The sequence below is a fragment of the Eleutherodactylus coqui genome, chromosome 5, assembly GCF_035609145.1.
Source record: "Eleutherodactylus coqui strain aEleCoq1 chromosome 5, aEleCoq1.hap1, whole genome shotgun sequence".
NCBI lineage: Eukaryota > Metazoa > Chordata > Amphibia > Anura > Eleutherodactylidae > Eleutherodactylus > Eleutherodactylus coqui.
The window spans coordinates 145,021,007-145,043,092 of record NC_089841.1 but is presented as its reverse complement, the minus strand read 5'-3'; the positions used below and the strand labels follow the sequence as shown (position 1 = coordinate 145,043,092).

General features: G+C 42.4%; 1 protein-coding gene across 17 annotated transcripts in view; it reads left to right on the top strand.

The window, feature by feature from the left end:
* NCOR2 (nuclear receptor corepressor 2) overlaps positions 1-22,086 on the top strand; it is a 364,680-nt gene that overhangs the window by 253,623 nt on the left and 88,971 nt on the right. The gene's annotated exons all lie outside the window — the stretch shown is intronic.

The window sequence follows — 22,086 nt, the reverse complement described above, 5'->3', positions numbered from 1 at the left end:
GATAATCCCCTTACAAACAATAAGGTTGTTGGCCAATGACTTCCAAGCTGTTTAATACCACTGTGCTGTTCTGCTCAGAGTTGGATTCAGGGGTGTTACTATAGGGGTGCAGAGGGTGGAGTCGAAATAGCCCCTGCCAGAGGACAGCAGTACTAGAAGTGCCCTGTTGTAGATTTCCTGTTGGGGCCCGGGAGCTTCACCTAAGGTGTAGTTAGATTGAACCTATGGTGACTTTAGAGCTGGTGTGAAGCCACCATGCCATTTTTCATCTCAGATGCAATATTCATCACATTTGGTAGAAAGAGTGTTTTTTAACATATACTGATATCCGTATATGTAGTTTTCTATAAAACATTAGCTATCGTGACTATGTCCAGTGTATGTCGCCATTACACACTAAATGAGGAGCACTGACATGGAAAAGGACTCAGGGATTTTAGTTAACTGTAAGCTTAATTACAGCAACCAGTGTCAGGCAGCTGCTGCCAAGGCAAATAGCATTATGGGGTGCATCAAAACAGGTCTAGGGGCACATGACGAGAACATTGTTTTTCCTCTTTACAAGTCACTGGTCAGACACACATGGAGTATTGGGAGCAATTTTGGGCATCGTTATTCAAGAAGGACATATAAAAGCTTGAACAGGTACAAAGTCAGGCAACTAGAGTAATAAATGGAATGGGCGGACTACAATACCCAGAAACGTTATAAAAATTGGAGTTATTCACTTTAGAAAAAAGACAGTGAGGGGCGACCTAATAACTATGTATAGCTATATCAGAGGTCAATACAGAGGTCTCTCACATCATCTATTTATACCCAGTACTGTGACTGTAACAAAGGGGCGCCCTCTACGTCTAGAGAAAAGAAGGTTTCTACACCAACATAGAAGGGGTTCTTTACAGTAAGAGCAATGAGACTATGGAACTCTCTGCCTGAGGCTGTGGTAATGGTGAACTCCATAAAAAAAAAATTAGAGGGGCCCGGACGTCTTTCTTGAGCGACACAATATTATATCTTATAAACCCTTATTACTTCAGAAGGGTCGGTGATCCGGGGATTATTCCGATTGCCAGACTTGGACTCTGGTAGGAATGTTTCCCCTTAAATGAGGAGAATTGACTTCTATCTCCATTTTTTTCTCCTTCCTTTGGATAAACATCGGGGAAGGAAGAAAGGGGGATAAGTTTAACTAGATGGATATTTGTCTTTTTCTGCCTAACCTGCTATCTTTATTGATGTTCTGTAAACTTTCCAGAGGCTTTTATGTTAGAAGCCCATGTGACAGGTTAATGGGATGTCACCAGGCCAGAAGACATGGTCATGTCACCTGTCAGATGCCATGGCGCTGAAGCAGCCTTCCAGTGCCTCAGGGAGTATATTAATTTTATATAGTCTTGGGCATGGGTGTCCGAAAACTATATGAAAAAAATTTAGGACGGATAACCCCTTTACCATGACTGTCACATTACATCATTGTAGTTATCATAACGTGTTAAATGTCAAGTTCACATTTGTACCTCCGAATGCCAGTTCTCCGCATGGATACACTTCCCTCCGGGGGCACGGACAGGTACCGTAAACAGCAATAGTAACAAAGCTCTGGCACTTCTGTGGATTCCAGAATAGATTCATAGCTAATGAAGAAGAACGGTGTTCAAACCTGTAAGTGCAGTTTTGGAACATGTTTTCAACCCTGGAATTTAAGGAAAACGCTGTTTTTATTCTGGAATCCACAGAAGTGCTGGGGTTTTGTTTCTATTTGTTGCATCTGTACTATATAACAAAACTTCTACTGAAAGCAATAGAAAATGTTTGCTTTCTCTGTACAGTGATACCTTGGGTTAAGAGTGCTTCAGTTTACAAGCTTTTTGACTTAAGAGCAAAAACTTGAGTTACGGGCCTTGCTCTCAATGGGGCCGACGCTGCTGCCGGTGACCCCATTGAAAGCAATGGCCTGCCGGCAACTCCTGCAGTAATCAGGGGGTGCCGGCGTCCTATTGCTTTCAATCGGCTAATGCCATCCCCATTGAAATCAGTGGGAGAGCTTCACAATCCGGAATGGATTAATGGCTTTTCCATTCATTTCAATGGGCAAAATTGATTTGCCATATGAGTGTTTTGGGTTAAGAGCTACGTTACGGAACGAAGTAAACTCTCAACCCAAGGCACCACTGTACTTAAATCTGCATGAAAACTGCATTTGCAGTTCTGTTTCCTATTGACTTCATCTTATGCTACATGTAGACCAAATCCGTGTATTACATCCTGCCAGCAGAATCTAGGAGGATATCTACTTTTACCTAAAGTGACAATGTTGTAATATGGGTAATGTTCTGTTGAGAGCGTTCCAATAATGTCACTGTAATCTGCTTTGTGACTTCATTCCCTGAGTAGAGCCGCTCACTCCGAATAGCATCATGTCTTGTGCTATGTGATGTTGTAGGGAGTAGATGACTTGTGAGATGTGATGAGTAACACGGCACCTCCGAGAGCGCTGCAGTCTGCTGAAGGGATCATAGTCTTGGCAAGCTGTCTCATAGACAAACACCCTGATGTGTAGAATAAACAGTGACAGCTCAGAGGAAAGTGCTGCTGGCTTCTCTCACATCCCAAACAAGACTAGACTCAGTGGAAACCTAACTGGCCCCCATGTGTATAGGGCTTTTATCCCATCCCTCCATAATGATGGCATGCACAAGGCATACGGCCCTAGAAAACGAGTTTATAGGATGTAAATCCACTCGATATTACCACTTTCAAAGAAGTTAAAACTAGCCCGTACTTGCCATTCTAGAGTCTCGGTGTACCATTGTTTCCTGGAACCTTTTTTATGCCTGTGAGCAAGTACAGGAACCAGCGCCAAAAGTTTGGCATTACCGTATGTTCTGATCCGCACTGCAACCAGGGATGTGTGAGCTAATACCACTTGGGATTCTGCCATCTAGTAGATAGAACGAAGCTTCCATAAATTAAAAAGCTGCCTTCCCCCATACCCTATGATAGAAATATTGTACCCCGCACTGTCCAGTTCTAAGAGCAGGCCTCCATTTCCCAGTAGTCACAGCTGCTCTCCATACTTCTCATGTAGTCACAGCAGCCGCTCCCAAGTAGTCACACCAGTGATGGTCACAGTCAAGTGCAATTGTGTTCAGCGATAAAACCGACCGATTTCTCTGCAAGTGTATACTCCTTTTACATCAATTCGTGTATTTTTACTGCATGAGTCTTGCAAGTTGCATCTGTTTTTCCTGCACGTGGGGAAAAAAGGAAAGTGACCTAATTGATGTCTTTTAAAACTCTCGATCAAGTCAGTGGATGTATGGGGGGAAAAACTAACCTTAATGCACCCGGATGCGGTGTGAGCGCCTTCTGGTTTTTTTCATGCACCCATTGACTTGAATGGGCAATACTGGTGCGTGAAAATGCCCCAGAGTAGGACATGCTGCAGTATTTTTTTTCCTCTTGAGCTTTCATATTAGCAATCTTAACCCCTCAATGACCAGAGAGTTTTGGTTCTAAAGGATGAGACACTCTTTAGTGATTTCTATTCATGTGGGCGTTTATGGTTCCCTTTTTCTTTTTTCTGGGGCTACCAAAATCCATTCTTGCTGCATTTTTTTTGTCATAACAAAGGGCGCTTTCACACGACAGTTTTTGTGTTCAGTTTTTTGTGAGCCAAAACCAGGAGTGGAGAGAAAGTATAATGGAAAGATTTGCAGTTCTTCCATAATTTGGACTCCCTCCTGGTTTTGGCTCACAGAAAACTAAACACAAAAACTGTCATGTGAAAGCGGCCTTAGGCCACGGTCACACAGGGCGGATTCCCGACAGAAAGGGCGCGGTTTGGCCGCAGCAAAAACCGCGACATTTCCGCGGGGAAAACCGCTGCGGAAAAAGCCACGGCGGCTTTGAAGCGGCCCGGCCGCTCGCTCTTCTGCTGCGGCTGGCGCTCCCATAGAGGAGAGCGCGGCCGCAGCCGGGGGGGGGGGGGTGAAGACATGCTGCGTTCGGCAAATCCGCGCCGCAGCGGCTTCTGCTGGCTTGGCCGCAGCGGATTAGCGGCCGCATGCGGATTTGCCGCGGCGAAATTCCGCACAGAATTTCCGTGGCAAATCCGCCCCGTGTTAACCCAGCCTTAGGGTTGTGGGTTTCTTTTTTTAAAGTAGGTTTACGCAGTTTATTTATTTTTCGTTAGGGGTAATGTGTACAAAAAGTGCCCTTTTTTTTTCATTTATAGTTCCCTAATCTTAATTCTATTTGTGCGAAAAGGACAGGATGTTCGTGCGTTTGGTCCCACCTTGGTGACCAAGGCTGGAATAAATGTGTTTATGCGTTAAGATGGAGAGAGTTTAGAGGCGGGAGAAATCGAAAACTTTGATTATTACTAAACAGAAACCTAGGTTCTCCCATTGTTTTGTTATCTTTGTAACTGCTTTATATGTGGAATGGACCCTGGAGATATTGTATCATATACGCTGTTGTTGCAGAAATGACGTAAAATGTTAATGCATGGAAATGGAAAATGATAAAATATAGAATTAAAAAAAAAAAATTATAATAATAATTTGGTATCGTAGTAATCGTACTGACCCACAGAATCAAGTTAGCATGTCATTTTTTGCTGAAGCGAGTACCCCATAGAAATAAAATCACCATCCCCCCACCCCAAATATGACAGAACTGGCTTATTTTTCTTTCCCATTTTGCTCCACTTTTTTTTTTTTTTTTAGGTTTTTCAGTATTTTTTATGGTGCTTTAAAGAATACCATTAAAAATGCAACTCCTTCCGCTGAAAACTAGCCCACAGGCAGCTATGTTGATGGCTAAATGAGAGTTATGATTCTTTAAAAGTGGGGAGGAAAAACTGAAAATAAATTTAAAAAAAAAAAAAAGGCCTGTCTTTAAGGGGTTAAACTCGGAATGAGCAGAGATATAAATGAATACATTTACGTTATACTAAATCTCTTGACCTAAAACTATATATCTGCTCCTCTCCCTCTGTATAACATGATGCCTGCAGTTTAGACCGCATGCACAAGGTGACGGGTTCCCTTTAATAAGGCTGTATGCAGCAGGCCTAATGTGTCTGCTCATGCCGGGGCATAGACCGTATATCGCAGAAGAGTAATAACTCAGTTACAGCACTTTTCGGAATAGTTTACTAGTTCACCTTTTTATATGAAGTGGGATGCGTAGGTTGATATTTGCTCATTGGTCTGTTCAGCTGAGAGTCAAGTCCCAGAGAGCGCAATGCATTCAGACTCGGAGAAGAATGGAGAGTCCTTGCTTGTTGATGCCTTCTACTGGTGTAAGGAGAAGACTGGAAAGATGAGGACCCTTTAAAACTTCCAGAAATTGAAAGGCTGTGGGAGTTGTGGCAGATAAGATGTGGCTTCCTGGGTGGAGGACATCTGCTTATTAACAGGATGCAATGCTCTGCAGGCCCACAAAGGTATTTGATGGAACAAATGAAGCCTTTTGCTGGTTCAGCAGCCTGTTGCAGATTGGGATTTTTCTTCTTCATGCTTTAGGAAACTTCAGATGACTCAAGTTTTGTTTCTTTGGCAAGGCTCATATCTGCCCCCTACTTGCCCTGACCTGTCCAGTATTCTGGCACAATAAATCTATGGCAAACAGGAGTGTTACGTGGGGATGAACAGAGCATGTTACAGCTGGCGGGGGAAGACTGTCAGTCTCTATGCCAGAAGCGGCTTAACCATTTCACTGCCATTATTCGAGTACAGCATCTGTCTTCTCTAGATAGTCTGTGCACAGGCTGACAGCCCTGTATGTAGTAAAGCGGCTCCCTTATATTGCGCGAGACGAAAAAAATCAATGACCCACAAATCAATGAAGTAGTACTTCAACTTGTAAGGCAAATTGTACAGAATGATCATAATTAAATTGGAGGTGTTCTGAGGTCTCCAGCAAAAAAATGATGGGGCAGAACCCAATAGAGGTTGATGTGTATGCTCAGTGTGTATGCTTTGGCACTGCTGATGTGTAAGATGTAGGAGTACGTCACAGCTAATGGCGAAGAACCAGCCATTGTGATTTGGGACAGGATTAGGTTTACTGTACAATGGCTCAGTGATTTGTCATGTTGGAAAAACCTATAGACATGATTCAATGTGAGCTCCTTGTACAAGTTCTGCAAACTTGTTAGCACTTTGCTGATAATGAAGTTTAACTAGCAAGTCACGTTCTGGCAATGTGAGGCTGTTTACACACAGTGCTGCGGGTTGTATACTGCCAGGATGGCTGGCAGCAGGAATCCACAGCATTTACGGGACAAGACATGGCGGAGGGTTTTTAAAAATCTCCTTCAAATGTAATTGAACTTTTCCGCAATGACTTTGTCTATTTATGCTGCAGAATTGAACTCTTGGAATAAAAGGGTTAAATCCTGCTGCAGATGTGCTGTGAAAGCTGCGGCCAAATCCGCACCATTTAGGTGACGTTTTGGCCAATGCAGTTTTCCATTACACTGTGTGAAGGTGCCCGGAGAGTCCTAGCGCTTCCGTCATACTAGACTGATCTGAACGACAGATTGGCAGAATCCTTTCACCCGCTGCATTGTATACAACACACCATTCATCTACATCACCAAATATTCCCCTGGTGGAAACATTTGGTGCCATTTTTTATTTTTTTCCTTTTTTTTCGAGAAATCCACACCCCACTGAGTATGTACACCAACTTTTATTGGGTTCTGCTCAATATGTTTTAGCTTAGAGATATCTGAACACCTCTAGTTTACTTGTTATCCCCCCTATATAGAGGCGGTTCTTCTAGTCACATCCACCATATATAAACGTGGTCCGCTCCTGTGCACAGCCCCAGAAGCACGTTGAATAGACAAACGGGAAACCTTTAACCATGAAGGAACCATGTACCATCTTGAAGACGACCTGTTTGCTCTCCTGACTTATCTGATTTAGTTTAGAACATGCATTCCCTATGCCAGTGATGGGCAACCTTTTGAGCTCGGTGTGTCAAAATTTGCCAAAAAAACGAGCATAACTTGGGTGGTGTGTCACTTCGAGAAAAAAAAAACATAAATTCGCGATATTTATAGTTTAAATAACAAAAATGTATAATTGTAATATATAAAACTGTATTTAATAAACCCAAAATACCCATAGCACAGGCCCTCGCCTCTCGCTGCTTTCCCCTCACTTATCTCAGTAATGATGAGCCCCGGAGGAGTGACAGTGCCCCCCATAGCGGCGCCCCGGAGGAGTGACAGTGCCCCCCACAGCGGCGCCCCGGAGGAGTGACAGTGCCCCCCACAGCGGCGCCCCGGAGGAGTGACAGTGCCCCCCACAGCGGCGCCCCGGAGGAGTGACAGTGCCCCCCACAGCGGCGCCCCGGAGGAGTGACAGTGCCCCCCACAGCGGCGCCCCGGAGGAGTGACAGTGCCCCCCACAGCGGCGCCCCAGAAGAGTGACAGCGCCCCCCCAAAGCAGCCGCCAGCAGTGACAGCGGCCTCCAGCAGTGACAGCGGCCCCCAGGAGTGCCCCCCAGCAGTGATAGTGCCCCTCACAGCGGCCCTTAGCAGTCACAGTGCCCCCCCCCACAGCGGCCCCCAGCGGTGATAGTGCCCCTCATAGTGGCCCTTGGCAGTGACAGTGCCCCCCAGCAGTGACAGTAGCCCTGTGGCAGTGACAATGCCCCCCACAGCGGCCCCCAGGAGTGACCCCCAGCTGTGATAGTGCCCCCCACAGCGGCCCCCAGCAGTGACCCGTCACCTCAAGTTTGTGCTTTTTTTTTTTTTTTTTTTAAATTGTACATTTTTATAAGACTGGGCTTACAGACCGTAAGAGTAAAACGCTGTGTGGCTCATGCAGTGCTGTGGAGCTGGTAGTGACTGGCATACTGCCGCGTATGGTGGCAAATTCTACTGCGCATGACAGTGTATCTCATTCACGCTGCCATGTGCAGTACGCCAGGGATTTTTTATTTTTTTTGGCTGTTTCCTGCGCCATTCCTACTCGCCCGTAGAGAACAATATAGCTTCATCTCGCATATTTGCGCAGCCAAATAGTACATGCTGTCTTCTTTTTTGCGCTCACATATTATGCAATTCCAACACGCTAATGTGATCAAAACTGCATAACTCAATGCAAGTTACCACGTATCACACGGGCGTACAGCGCATGCGTAATACGTAGTAATCATACGCCCATGTGAGCCCGGCCTAACACATCGTCTTTGTAAGGTATTAGTAATATCCTTTTCTTGTCCTTTACGCCACCAATTCTGGGTAAATCATTAGCCGCCAGGGGGAAACCGATTATTTGCATGGAAGTGAGCTATGTGACACAGTGCTACATGCCATAAAAATGCTCTAAAACTGTAAAAAGAGTGCCAATAAAGTATACTGCCTAAAAAGCAAAACATTGAAAAGTAGCAATGTGCTGGTGAAAATCCAGAGAGACTAATTAAAATGTTGTATATGGCGGAGAGCGGTGTTAATTGGATTGTCGTAATGTATAGTTTAATATACATTCAGATGTAGAGTCCTGAGCCGTCCCTCTGCCTGGTCTCCATGTGTAGTAGTGAAGATATCCATATCTTCTCTGCAGGGAAGGAGAGAGCGAGGGGGGAAATAGAGCTTCAATACACTTGAATAACCCCTTCGCTGCAAATGAGACAGAAAGCTTTGTTATGTTGGATCCTGTTCAGATCTGAAAGAGCAGAGGATGAAGCCTGTGTGTGTGGTTGGGGGGGGGGGGGGGGGGACAAAAAGTGAGAGAGAGGGAAGGCTGGTGCCAAGATAGCCGCACCCTTTGACAACCTGGGTCCATGCCACACATTCTGCTATTAGCGTTCTGTCTAGAGGTCACATTCAGACGAGATGAGCCTGCAGGTCAGGCAGGAGAGCGATTAGCACTCGTTTTGTGACTCCTACACATAGCAACAGTATCAGTCCCCCAGCTGGCAGGAGCTGTGCATCTGCAGTGCTGTTATCTCCTCGTTTGGTGGCCTTTTTCCTCCACTGTACACAGATTTTCTTTGGCAACCACGGATACAGAGACTTAAAACGGCATTATCTGCCCATCCTGGCAAGCTGCAGCAAGAGGCAGGTAAGTGCAAGGGAGCTCGGAGAACAAAGTGCACAAAAGTTGGGTTCCTCACAACTCGCAGCAGTCCGCTGTTTGACAGATGGCAATCGTGCTGTTTGAACCAGCAGATAAAGGGTGGCTGTTTTGTTTGTTTGGTTTTTTTTTAAAGGGCTTTAAAAAGCGTAGCCGGGCTAGAAAGCTGATTTGTGTTGAAGTGTGCTGTGAGTAATATGAAAGGAAGCAAAGCATTGTAAAGCTTTAGGGGGCAGACGCAGAGAATTCTTTGGACGGTTGTCGTAGAGATGTAGAATACGATGGAAGAGACTTTTATACAGAAAACGCTGAAGAGGAGGAGGGAGCAAAGGGAATCGGCAGAGAGGAAAGCAGATTAAAAGCCCCAGAGGATGGAACATGTGTTCCTGACAACTTCTGGGCGTCCATCAGTCGGATTCAATGACGGTGACCTGGTTTAACATCACACTTGCTGGTGGATGCTTGCTTCAGTTTGCTTCAGTGGGAAGTCGACGAAAGATTTAAGTAGGCAGTCCCTTCATTTTTTTTCTTGCCAACAAAATCTGGGCCGGCCAGAGTCTATAATATAGGGGAACTTCCTTCCACCTGCGTCTGGGAAACTGCACTATGTAGCTGTGGACTTCTGTTTCTGCATCCATCAGACCCAAAAACTCCAGTTCTTGCACCGTTTAGGGAGTTGGATACCAGCACCGAAGGGAGATGTGACTGTGTGTTATGTTTCAGGATCAATGACATTGTAACCCGTTTAATACTGTTATGTTGCAAATTGTGGCCGAAGAAGAGGTGTCTTATGAACGCGCCAAGTTTGTATCTACATGCCCCTTCCGGCACGGAAATGGTATTGAGATTTCTGGCAGTAAGTTTGAAAGTGCCGTTCTTGGAGTCGACAGTCAGTTTTATAGATGGTTTTGGTTTGCGTGCATTACTGTACTTTAATATAGCTTACGATGAGGAGTATAGAAGCTGGGGGACGTCCAGCTCTGGGTTTTGGGAATCGTAATTCATTGCTATAATTTTGTTTGTTTGCAATATTCGTTAACCTGCTTTTACTGTCCAGTGGAAAATGAATATTTTTATTAATATTTCATCAAATTGCCAGAGATGTTTTCTTCATTTTAATAGTCGTATGTCCCGCTGTTTTGTCGTTGGGAATGTAAGAACTGATGCCGTTTTTTTCTAAGGATGTTTATACCGCTAGCGTTTCTTTGGCAACTAGAGAAGCATGGGCTGCGTATTCCAGCAACGCTCCTGCTACTGTAAATGCAGGGGTGCGATTTGTACCCATTTTTCTAACCAGTTCACAAGATTGTATTGTTAGTACACTTCTTGTTTCTATATTGGACCGTTTTTGTGTAATAGGAAAGCTGTTTGTTAGATGTTCCACAGTTAAAAGATGTACAAAGTAACATTGCCTCTCATTAGCCTCTTGCAGTCTGGACCTCCTATATTTGTTACGCTGGCACAGATGGGAAATTTGATTTTTGTCATTTTTAACAATCGAGCAACTTCCAGACCACAAGTAAAGCCTTATTTCTTAGCCTTGAGGACCAAGCGATTTTCATTGTTGCATTGCAAGAGCCATAACTCATTGGTATGGCGGTATCTTTTTTATTTAGGAATAGTTGTGTTTTTTTAATGGCACCACTCTTGGGTACATATAATGTGTTGCATAACTTCTATTATGGTTTTTGTTTTTTTGGTGGGGGGGGGGGGGGGGAAACTTTGCAGAAATTCCAGCATTGTTTTTGGGGTTTTGTTTTTACGGTGTTCGCCATTTGGAAAAAATATCCTATCTGGATCAGCATGATTACTGTGCTAGCAAGTTTGTATAGATTCTTTTTGTTGTTTACTACTTTTACACAATGAAACCAAGTTTTCAAAGAAAAACAATTAAAATCTAATTCGCTGCATTCTAAGACCCATAACCTTTTCTTTTTTCCCCACGACCGTTTTGTGAGGGCTTGGTTTTTGTGGGAAGAGTTGGTTTTTATTGGCACCATTTTGAGTTGCATGTGACTTTTGTATTGCTTTTGTGTTTTTGGAGAGCTGGACAGAAGAAAAATGGCAATTCTTTTTAAACTTTTTTTTTACAGTGTTGACCGTGTGAGATAAATAACATTGTCTGGGTCATTATGAACGTTTTATATCTGCTATGTGTTGCTTTTTCAAAATTTCTTTTGGTATATTATCCATTTAAAATGTGTTTTTTTTTGACAGTTTTTTTTCCTTTAAACTTCATCAAACTTTTTATTTATGCCTAACGCACGCGGGAGGATTTTTGCTGCTGAATTCAGAGTGGGCGTCCGCCCCTATATTCCACAGCAATAAGCATGCTATGGCAAAGTGATTTTTCATGCCTATGAGCTGAAATCGATTGTGATTTCCGCTCACAGAGGAAAAATCGCAACATGCTCATTTTCCTGCGGTTCCCGCACGGATCGCTTCCATTAAAGTCAATTCCGGATGGGCCATGGATTCCGTGGGAAAAGCAGGAGTTTAAAACAAAAAAATTGTACTGCGCATGTCTGGCAGCGAGCTGTGCCGACCATCCGCAGTACAGAGAAGCTGGAAGAAGACAGGTCTACGTGGATGTCGGCAAAGAGGACGGGTACGCAGGGTCACCCGCCACTGTTAGGGACAGATTCCGGACCTACCGTGTGCATGAGGCCTTACGCTATCATTCGATCGTTAAGATAGTACACTGTATTACTTAGTGGAGTGCTTTCTACTAAGCCTATGACAACAGCTTATTACATTCTGTGGGAGGCGGGGCCTCATAGACTGAGTTATATGGCAGACATGGAAGGCTTTGTCAGGCTTCTGGCTGCCATGGGAACCAATTGGTACCTTGAAATTGCGCTGCACTATGCTGATAGGTGACAGAAGGAGCCCTCTCCCACTATCCTCTTCCTACATGCTGCACCTGCTATTGATTTTGGCATGTAAGGGGTTAAGCTGCCAGGCTCTGAGGTTTCTGCACTACTGGTGGATAGAGCAGGAGCCTGGCAGTCAGTAGTCAGCCAATCTATTGCCTTAAAAAGATGCATGTGCAGGTTTATAGCCCATTGGTGAGGGCAGTAAAAAGGTGTATTGGCTGTCCCTAAGTGGTTAAGGGGGTCATTTAAGCATTATTAGTAATAAAAATATGAATACAGTCTCAGATATGTAAATAATGCCTAGGAGGCATAATTTCACCTGATTCACGAAGAACATCTGAACTTGATGATGGCCTCCACCTTTTCCCGAATGTAAATGAATGCACTCATTAGTAAATTAAACTTTTTAATGGGTTCTAAAAATAAGTAAAAGTTTTTAGTTTTGTTTGAGAGATGATGAAAAGCTGCCTTATTTACATATCCTTTTAAAATGATTATTAGTCCTTGTTTGACATGCTAGAAAAACCTTCAAAATGTTTGGGTTTAATTTTACATACTTAAAACTTTTTTTTTTAAATCTGAGAGATGCAGCAAATACGACTGCATATTTGAAAATGTGCCTGGCAGCCAAATGCTGGTATGGCGGGTTTCTTTATATTTCTACTACTATTGTTGAGGGATTATTATTAGAGTAGCACTTACTGTAATACTTTTGATCACAAGCTTTGAGTATGTCACATTCAGTTCTGTTCCTCTTTTATACATCACTGACTAGTTGGATTGTTACCACTTGCTGCCCTGTTGGGAGCCGTGTGTACCTGGGAGGACAGTCGCTCATTTCAGCGATTGTTTCGGTGTCTATTAGCCCATGTAAAAGTACTTTGATATACAGTATTATCTTTTTGCTACAACTACTACCGCAATATTAAGTAGCAAACCTGAGGGTAGGGGTAGATGCCAATAATTTATAGCCTACATATACGTGTGGAAGAGTGTTAAATGGCAGGTCGTGTTGGTGACGTTTTTTAGCCACATGGGTTGTGAATTCAGTGCGGGGCTATTACGTCATTTAATTTATGTTTGCAAGCACTTGGCCATTCTGTCCTACAGTGGTATGCTGTGGCACTGAAGACCTTTTTGTAATGTCTACAGTTGTATTGACTGGTGGCATACATATGAGTGTCAAGTAGTAAGCCTGATATTGGCCTTTTATGCCGTAAGTATGGCAAGGCCTCAACACTGGGAATTATTTGCATATAATAATCTGCAGATCCGTAAAACCTTTACTACTTGTTGTATCTATAGAGCTCTTGTTCAGCTAATTGCGCCCGCAGTGTGACTTCCTTACAGTCCACAAATATGTGCTCTCTCCATAAGCTCATTTATACAAAGGTTTTCTTATAGTCTTCTGAGTGAATCACAATGGAAGATTAGCGGATAGCTGTGATATGTAGCAGTTTCTCCTCTGAATATAATTGGAATACAGAATATGGTTCAGAGGGTCAGGCTGTGTCCGTCTGGTAACCTCCCAAGTGACAACCATGTGTGTGATAGAAATGGCAGATCTCTCCTATATATTTATATTGGGTTATATTGCCACTTCTTTGTGTACATTACTAGTCTCAAAGGTCAATTGAGGAGAATAGAGTCCAGTGTTTCAGATTCAGATTTGTGGAGGATTGATCCCTTATGTTTGGCCTGCAGATAATCTGCCCACAACATATGGTGATCCGGTAATCCAGTAATTTTGTTGAGATTGTTTTCTGAAATCGAAAGGTAGATCTTCAAGATGAAGTTTCAGATTTCTTCTTGTCTTACAAGTGCACGTCCTCCCTGGGTGTAACTTGAAGATCCTCCCCTTTGTGTGTTGTGTACTTGTAAATAAAGCATGTGGTGTAGTGCTGAGAGATGGCGGAGTTTGATTTCCACAAGTCATGTGTGTGAAGAGCAGAGCATAGGGCCTGGTAGAGGTAAGGCAATACCGGCCAGCTCCGAATGCCACAAGTTAATGACCAGCATCGGAGTGCAGACTTGTTTTTGTTTTTTTAATGGATCTTGTGTACTTGAAGGTGTGGGGTTTTGTTTTTTTGTTTGTTTTTTTTCCCTTCAGTAGAATAATGAAGCAAATTAACATTGTCTAGGGTGATTTAAAGAAAAAATAGCATTAAACATAAACAACCACATAAATAGCAAATCCGTATTTTTGGTTTTCTGTTATGCGTTCTGCTCTAATATGTGATTGAATGGATTATTTGTGAAGTAGTGAGATAAGATTATTATAAAATCGATCTATGTACACATTGTGGGGCTCATGCACGGGCATATATTACTTCTCAATTTAAAGATGATCTAGTTAGTTTGGCAAAAAATAATAAAACCGCTGATACTCCCCTCCCTACACGTGTCACGTGCCGCAGCTCCACCATCCAGATGCAGTCTGTGTTTACAAGCCTCAATCAGCCTGTGTAGACAGTCACAGGCTGCTGTAGCCAATCCTGGATCTCTGTGTCTAAGCCCTGAGGTTTGTGATTGGTTAACCAACCCCTTAATGACACAGCCCCTTTTTTTTTTTCCATTTTCGTTTTTTTTCCTCCACCCCCCCCCCCCCCCCAAAAAAAAAGCATAATTTTTTTTATTTATCCATCGACGTCGCTGTATGAGGGCTTGTTTTTTGCAGGACGAGTTGTATTTTTAAATGGTGCTATTTAATGTACCATATAATGTACTGAAAAACTTTAAAAAAAATTTAAAGTGGAGTAAAATAAACAAAAAAAAACACATTCCGCCATCTTTCGGTGCGTCTTGTTTCTACGGCGCACAAATTGCAACAAAAATGACATGATATCTTTATTCTATGGGTCAGTACGATTGCTACGATACCAAAATTGTATAGTTTTTTTTTTCTACTATATTACTCCTTTTTTTTTTTTTTTTTGTCAAAGACATTTAATTTTTTTTAGATTGTTTTCTGCCGCAATCTTCTGCGCGCAATAACTTTTAAATTTTTTTGTTGACGTAGTTGAGCGAGGGCTCACTTTTTGCGGGATGTCCTGTAGTTTACATTAGTACCAATTCGGAATGCATATGACTTTTTGATCGCTTTTTATTGCGTTTTTTTTCTGGCAGACAAAGTAACTGAAAGTGCATTTCTGGCGTCCTTTATTTTTTTTTTTTTCGGACAACATTCACCGTGCGGGGAAAATAACGCTACTTTGATACATAAGATTTTTATGAATGCGGTGCTGCCAAATATGTATTTTTCTTTAATGATTTAGATTTTTTTTTATTATAGATATGGCAAAAAGGGGCGATTTAAACTTTTATTATTCCTTTTTTCTTTTTTACAATTATTAATTTTATTGATCTCATTTGCACTTTTCTTTTAAGCCCCCCTGGGGGACTACAACATGCAATGGTTTGATCGCTCCTGCAGTATGACATAATGCTATAGCATTATGTCATACTGCTTTTTGACAGGCAGTCTATCAAGCCACCCCACGGGGATGGCTTGATAGGCAGTCTCCTAAGGCAGCACTGGGGCCTTTCATAAGGCTCTCCCAATCTCACCGTGTAATGCATATGAAAGTAAATGGGACGTACCGAACCCTTCTGGTGTCTCTGGGAGGAATTAAGAAGACCAACTGAAGAAAATCCAACCTTCACTTGTCCAAAGAATGCATGGCCAGTGGGAAAAAGTATTATGTGTCTAGACCCGTGTTCCCCATCTCCAGTCCTCAGGGACCCCCATAGGTCATGCTTTCAGGATTTCCTCAGTGTTGCACAGGTAATGTAATTATCGTCAGTCCTCAGCCATTGCCACAGGTGTAATTACTATAGGAGATCCTGAAAACATGACCTGTTGGGGGTCCATGAGGACTGGAGTTAGGAAATCTTTCTGTCTTGCCCGAACACCATATGATACCAGGGAATGGTCAAGATTTTTCCTGAGAGAATTTCTTTTTAATGCCGGAAAATGTACTAACATTGTGTGCCTCCCTATGTCGCTGCATATATGTAGGATGATTCAAAGGAGAAGCTAGACATGTTCCTTTAATACTATTCTGAGTTTTATTATACAGATCAAGGCCTACAGAGTGATATTCAGTCATTCACCAGTCATGCTCAATTCATGAGGTGACCACAGGTGATCCAACTGTGATGGACTTTTTGTAAAGTCACCAGCCAATCTGTTTCATATAGAAATATGTTATGGTAGTTTGTTGATTTTGCTGCAACTTACAAGTGTTTAAATCTCGCCATATAGCACTTCCCATAAACCTTTTATTGGTTTAGCATGGCTGGACTATACTTAATTGCAAAATGTAATATAATAGATTGTGATGCCACTCAGAGATGAAACTAAAGGAGAACTATGATGCCCTATACCTATAGTGTAGAGATCTGTCTCAAAATGTATTCTTATCAGCTGTTGCTACCCTTTTGACAAACGTGTTAGAGTACCTGCACTTTCATCTTTGGAGCGCTTCTGCTCTGTCGACCTTTTTTGTCTCCTTCGGGCAGCTGAAGACCGCCACATTAGGCGCTTACGCAGCGCTATATATGGCTGCCTTCAGCTGCTGGAAGGAGGCAAAAATGGCTATTCTTACTATATATTGCCAGCAGGGTATTCTTACTATACCAGCAGGGTATTCTTACTATATATTGCCAGCCGCTTTGTTGTCGGGGCATCTCCGGCATGTCACATACTGCAGCACTGGCTCTAGCCAGCAGATGCTGCCATTGTATATTGGCAGAAAGAGAAAGCCCCCTAGGAAACCATGAATCCAAAATTGGATTGCAAAGGGTTAATTGGCTACCATGTTGGCACTGGACCTATGACTTCATCACTTGGAGATAAAGATGTGGTGGGACCAACGATACATTTACATCAATCAGCAAACCTATGGATTCCTTATGATTGAATGTTCAGCTCAGTTTTGTGCAGTGAGATTTTCCTATACGAAGTAACAGTAGTGATCAGAGAAGAAATGTCAGCTGCATAAGTTTATTTGTATTTTTCAATATACAAACCCGATCAGCCACAATAATTGATTGTTTTCCGTTTTTTACCTAAAAAGAGTGTTTTTAATGGGTCCAAAAAGCACCTCAAATCTAAGTAAAACTTGGTAAAATGGAAATGATAAAAAACCTAAAACAATAAATGCTGTATGCACAAAGCAAACGTTGTAAGTCACTTAGTGCCCAATATTTCCAAGCATTACAGAGTGCAGGATAAGACAGACGTTCATTAATGGTGTAGTTGTCAGTCAGAGACTAAACAATGAGGTTGTATGTTCTTCAGCTTGATATCTCCATTAATGTTTGGCAGATTGTCACTGAGTAGTTCATGAAGCAACAACGCTAGATTTGGCAGCAAACCTAAACTGCAAGCACTGATGAGCGCGGCTACTCTGACCTTGAATAGGCCCCAGTGGATCACTATATACATTAGGGCAGAACAAACGCATACTGTAACTTTTCAGGCAGGTTTCATCTCGCGGTCTAACGCTTGTCAGCATTCTCCTGTCCCCGCACGAATCCTGGTGGCTGATCCTAAACATTTGACGAAGATCTGAGTGTTAATTCAGGTCCATCACTTACACCAAGATTTAAGCTGCTTATCACAATAGATTTCTTTGTCTTATTTCGTAAGCTGCAATTTCACTTGCTACATTCAAGATTGTTCAGTCTTCGGTTGGTGCCTTCCATCATGAATGTGCTACTTTTCCAGTAAAATGACCATGGCATTAACCATTATAGACATGGGTTCTGTTAGACTCTGCTAGTTTACATCGGTAAACAGATCTGGCGTCCGTTTTTTGGACTAGTTTTTTTTTTTTCGTTCTTCTGTTCCATGACGAGACAGAAGAACAGAAAAATGTGAACAGAGTCTAACATTCGGCATAGAAGTGAACATTTTTGACAGCCATAATGAAAATAAAGATGTATTGTGTGTAACCATAGCACCCATCAAGTAGATATATTAGGCAGCAAGTGAACAGTCAGTTCTTGACATTTTTGTGTTGTAAGCAGGAAAAATGAGCAAAAAAGGGATCTGAGCAAGTTTAGCAAAGCCCAAATTCTAAATGACTGGGGTCAGAGCGTCTCTAACATTTCTGCCCTTGTGGGATGTTTCTGGTATTCAGTGTTTAGTACTTACCAAAAGTTGTCCAAGGAATGTTGAACTGGTGAACTGGCGACAGTTGCATGGATTCACTAAGCTCACGAGTTTGTTTGAGAAGTGAAGGCTAGCTGTCCAATCCCAAGAGGGCTATCATAGCACAAGTTGCTGAGAAAATAATGCTAGCTATTACTTTTAAGGTGTCAGAGCACACAGTGTATTGCAGCTCACTGCATAGCCACAGACTCTCGTAAAGGCACAGGAGACTTGCAGTTTCTTAAGTTCTGGTGTCTGCCAGTATTTATGTCACATACAGCAGTCACTGGTACATAGAATTTCCACAGGATCGCAATCACTATCACCCACCCAGGACATCTAGTGGGCGTCATCCTCTGTCAGACTGTTATGATGGGTCCCAGACTGGTCCACATGGACCTCAAGCTCCAAGTGCCTGATGGCTGCTGCACAGCCTCTCACCCTGACTGGCAGCCAATTTCCCCCTTAGTGTGGCAGGAACTAATCCTTTTATCTTAGTTCCTGCCACACCCTCAGGTGTTTTCTCTCCTTTCAGATATTGCAATGCCTGTCTACAGCCCCCTACAGGCCATTCTGTGTGCTAACTTTCTACACTTGTCAACTGCTGGAAGTAGCTACAATGGCCTTGTGTGCATAAGAACTGCATCATGGAGCAATGGAAGGTGGTAGCGCGGTCAAATGAATCATATTTTCTTTCACACCATGCGGATGGCTGAGTGCATCACTAATCTGGCAAAGAAATGGCACAAAGGTGCACTATGGAAAGAAAACAAACCAGTAGAGGTAGTTTGATGCTCTGGACAATGTTCTGCTAGGCTTCTTGGACCTTGGCATTAATGTGGATGTTACTTTGACATGCACAATCCATTTAAACCTTGTTTCAGCCTAAGTATACTTGCAACACTGCAGGATGTATCAATCTGCAACACTGCATACAAATCGTTCAGGAATGGTTTGAGGAACATGACAAAGTTTTAAGGTGTTTAGACAGAAGGAACCGCACCTCAGACTTGTTTAGATGCAAGTAGAACTGTAGAATCTTGATTTGAATTTCACATAGGTTTCAGAAGGCAAAATGTGAGTAGTCGGGACCTTTTGCCCATAGTCCTTCCTCAGGCTAAAAGTAGAGAAGTGATCTAATCCAGAAAATAATAAGAGCCAGGGGTGTAGATATTCCCAAATGAGACTAGAGATTATGCAGGTGATCAGCCAAGGATAATCCTTGTTTAAGGTGTTGATTTGGCATGCAGATTCTCAGCTCTCGTCCAATCTAGTGTCTATAGGATGTGCCAGAAAGACCAGTCCAATCTACTGCATGATGGCTTCACCTTGTAATTTATAGCACTTGGCTCCTGTCTTGGCACAACCCTTTTATCTCCTATCGACAGTATAGGGGTTAACTGTCTAAGCGATGGTGGATTGACTGCTGGGATTCCCACCACTCCCATGAATGGGAGTCCTAAAGTTCCTCACATGAATGGAGTGGCAGGCATGCTGTTGCTCCATGCATTTCAATGGGAGCACCAGAGGTTGCTGAGCGGTTTAACTTGGAAATTTTCTGGCATTCCCATTGAAATGAATGGCGCAGCAAAACACATGCACGATCGCCACTCCACTGGGGGACATTCAGGACCCTCTTTCTCAGGATTGTTGAGGATCTCAGCAGTCAGACCCCATTGATTTGAAAGTTATCACCTATCTTCTGCATGTTGTGTATATTCTCCACTGTGAGCAGTGTTCCTAGTAGGGAATGCCATTAAATAAAGCAAGCCTTCTTTTTTTCTAATCTAGCATGCTTCTTTATACTTATATAGGGGAAAACATAAGGCCCCAGAAAAGTTAATTGGTAACCCTATTAAAGCTCTGCTCAACTCAGAGGTTATACAGAGCTGTAATACGGTTATATGTATTAGGCCATAACTGCAGTCTAACGCCAGTGCTTCTACAAGACATGTTAATGTATGGTCTTGTAGAACATAATGCCAATGCAGAAAACCAACATGAATTCTTGAAAACGGAGTTGTGCATTAGACATGCTCCTGTTCTGTGGAGAGTATAAGTTCAAGAGGTTTGGGGACATGAGATAGTTCAGTTTATTTAACCCATTGCTAGTATTTTTCCCTAATGGGTTCTTGCTCACGAGGTTTGGTTTTTGAGTGCTGGCTAGTTAATAAGAGGCTGACTGTGACATTTGAGCATCTGACTGTTATAGATGGCATTCTTGTATCTTGGAATTTGTGCTTCCCCTTTATTAATACTCCGTATACTGTATTGATTAATAGTCTGTTGGTTCCAAGACCCACCATTACTGTAAATTCTTACAGTAAGTTCCTGTTGCAAACCTCGTCAATTCGTGAAAGACCTGAATGAATTTAAAGATAATAAGGAATCTTTTTTTTTGAACAAGGCAACCAATAGAGGTACCGATTATGGAGGTTTCTTCTTTGGATACCGATTTTTCTGAGGCTAAAACAAGTAATAAGGTCCCCCTACAGCACCCGCAACAAGGTAAAGAAGGATGGAACTGAGTAGGGCAACGAGGATATGGGAGAAATATCTAACGCCAAGGCTGGTCCCTTTAGAAGTGAGGCCAACTCCCCCTGGCTTGCCCTCTTTGTTGTCGTCCTCTGCATCCACATCACAGCAAACATCCTTTTTTCATTTTTTTTTGTGATGGAGCAGCTTGGGACCTTCAAGTGAATCTGTAAAGTCAGGGTCTAGATCCATTCACCTATGATGATAACCACAGTGATTATTAATTTGTCGAGTCATCCCCTTTCTGTCTTGCAGAAAATAAGTCTGTATTTTATCCCAAAAAAATCATTTAAAAATCTTTGATTGGATTAAAGATATTAATTTGTTTGCCAGGAAATTAAAATGAAACAAGTTTTCTTCATTGAAGGACTTGACAGGGTGTGCAGGATTGGGTATTATAAGGGCAGATTGGACCAACGTCCAAACATTGTAAATATTGTCTGAAAATGAACAAGATCCAGGAAAGAGCCCTTTAGTACTCCTCAAAGGAGTACAAAAATTCTGCTTGTTTATGAGGGTTGTTAGTTTCTGCAACTTGCCCCTGTCTTTAGACCTACCAGCCTATACATCCAATCTAACTAGAGAGGAGTTGGGAGCCCTGCATGAACTAGAAAAGGATCAAAGTTCTGTAGAGATTGTGCCATGACACCAAGCAAGGTGTGCGGAGATAACGTAGTAGTAGCTGGAGATTATGGGGAGATATTTAGATCACTTTGTGGGGCTCATATCCAACATCAACAGGTATCCCAGAGTGGGGCTATCCATCAAGGGGAGGCCTTGTGTAATATCTGAAATATCTGTGTAATATCTAAAACTGATTTGATACACTGATTTATTGTAAACTCAAAATGTGACCTTCTAATATGAGATTTGTTCCACGTCTACCTGTGTAGGTGATATACAATTTATGCATTTGGCATTATATACAATTGTTGAGTGGAAGTGATATAGGTTTGACCGTAGCATAGCATACTGTGTTTGGTTGTGGTCCCTGACGGGCACTTTGATTTTAAGGGTGAAACGCATAGGATAAAGGATGTGAACTGTGTTTAATGGTGTTATTGGTTTTGAGTCTTTTAAAACTAATATATTATTATATAATATATATACAACTTTAAAACAACGTTTTGTTTTTTTTTAAATATCCACTAGTTGGCTCATATCTGTTTTTCTGTCCCCTGACCCTTGCGATGACTGACTCAATTCTGTCCTGGATTTAGTAGCTTCTTCTTGTACCTGAAAAGACTTGTGATTTAGTGTTTTCCATACCACATAATTCAACATAACAACATGCAGGTATTTAAAAAAATGACTGCACCCTTCAATTTCTGATAAAATTTTACCCTTAAATCATGTATTTCATAACCCCCTTTCCATTGAAGTTTCTTGGGCCGAATCCAAGATGGTTGCCAGG